Below are 1,611 nucleotides of genomic sequence, written 5' to 3' on the forward strand. Positions count from 1 at the left end.
GAAAGGTTGGTGAACAGGAATGGTGTTATTGATAAAGGTGATGGTCATGCAAATGTATATGCTTAAGCCTCCGTGCAGGGCAGTAAATAGGGTGCTCTTAGCCAGTGACTTTCTTTTGACTTGATTTGGGCCCACACAGTCTCAAGCCAGTATTGCCTCCATAAGTCCTTGAGGGCAGTTTCCTTGTATTGCTAAACGGGAACTGTCTTCTCAGCAACCACTCCTGTGTCTGTTGTGGAAGGATAATTATAGATGCAATATGCATATATAAATATATTGGATAAGTTATAATGTAACAGTTTACTCTAATAAAGAAAATTAAAATCCGTTCAGCTTTTCCCTTTTTATTGCGAATCGGCACCATACCTGAGCAATGGAGGTGTGCCTAATGACCCCAAGAGGGGCACCGTCCTTGTAGACAGAGGAACAAGTTTTTAGTTTTACGGAATAAATTAACTGTCTAACAATTTAATGCGAGGTAATCTTATACTAATCAGCTATCGTAAATTGACGTTCCTTTCGTTTCCACATAGAAGCAGCAGCAGCTGTTTTATACTCTAATATAGTCTTCATTTCGGCTGCTCTGTCTTAAGAATATGCCTCTACACGGTCCCCCTTTTCTATACCTGGTTTGGAGCTCTGAGAGGCAGGAGAATCCCCATTGCCTGTTGATAAGTAGCAGCAATACTCGCCACCTGCGACTTGAGTTGGGAAATCAAGTACGTACTGGCCTCGTGGGCACTGTCACTCGTTTAAGGCAAAAAACTAAGGTTTCCAGAGGAGTGAAAATGGACTTTCTACCCCCATCCCCAACGCTGTCATACCCGGAAAAGGCGGAAACCAAACATCCCGGTTGGAAGTGGATTGGACCCCGGGACCGAACAGCTCGCCTGGGCCCGGCGGACCCCGGGCCTTTGGCCGCGGCAGGCTGGCGCTCGCACGGGCGGAAGGGAGCCCCGACATGGAGGCAAGGCCCGCCGGGGCTCTGATAAGCCAAGCGCTTGCGCGGGCGGCCCTGTCGATGACGCCCTCGCCCCGCCAGCCCCACACTGGCCTCATTGGCGGCCCGACTGCTTTCTCGCTGCAGTTCCTTTTAAACACCATTTCCGTCGCAGCTCCCCGTCACCTCATTGGCCGCCTCCGCTTCCCTTTTCGGTTCCTTTTAAACGCTACTTCCGTCCCAGATCTTCGCCTTCTCATTGGCGGCCGCTTTTCCCCTTCTCTCCAGTTCCTTTTAAATGCTATTTTTCCAAGTCGAGGCCCCACCTCGCGCACGCAGTTCCCTGTGCGTCGTCGTCCTGCTTCCCTGCCATTGGTCGGCGGGCTGGCTGTCACGCCGTGACGTCAAACGTAAGCCCCGTCGCCGCCGGCAGAGGGGCCGCCCCCTTCCGAGAGCGTCCCGAACAATTTCAAGATGGCGGTGGCGGAGGCGGCGCGGAAAACAATGGAAATAGGGCCGCGGGGGTCGGCCAGGCCCTAAGGCTGGGGATCGCGGCCTCCCCCGGGGACACGCTCGGCTCCCGGGCCCGCCGGGCCGCCGCTTCCTCCTCCCTGCGCGCCGCCGGCCTCGGGGTGATGGCCCGACTGTAAGCACAGCCGCCGCCGCCGCCG

The sequence above is a fragment of the Macrotis lagotis genome, chromosome 1 (genome assembly GCF_037893015.1).
Source record: "Macrotis lagotis isolate mMagLag1 chromosome 1, bilby.v1.9.chrom.fasta, whole genome shotgun sequence".
Taxonomy (NCBI): Eukaryota; Metazoa; Chordata; class Mammalia; order Peramelemorphia; family Peramelidae; genus Macrotis; species Macrotis lagotis.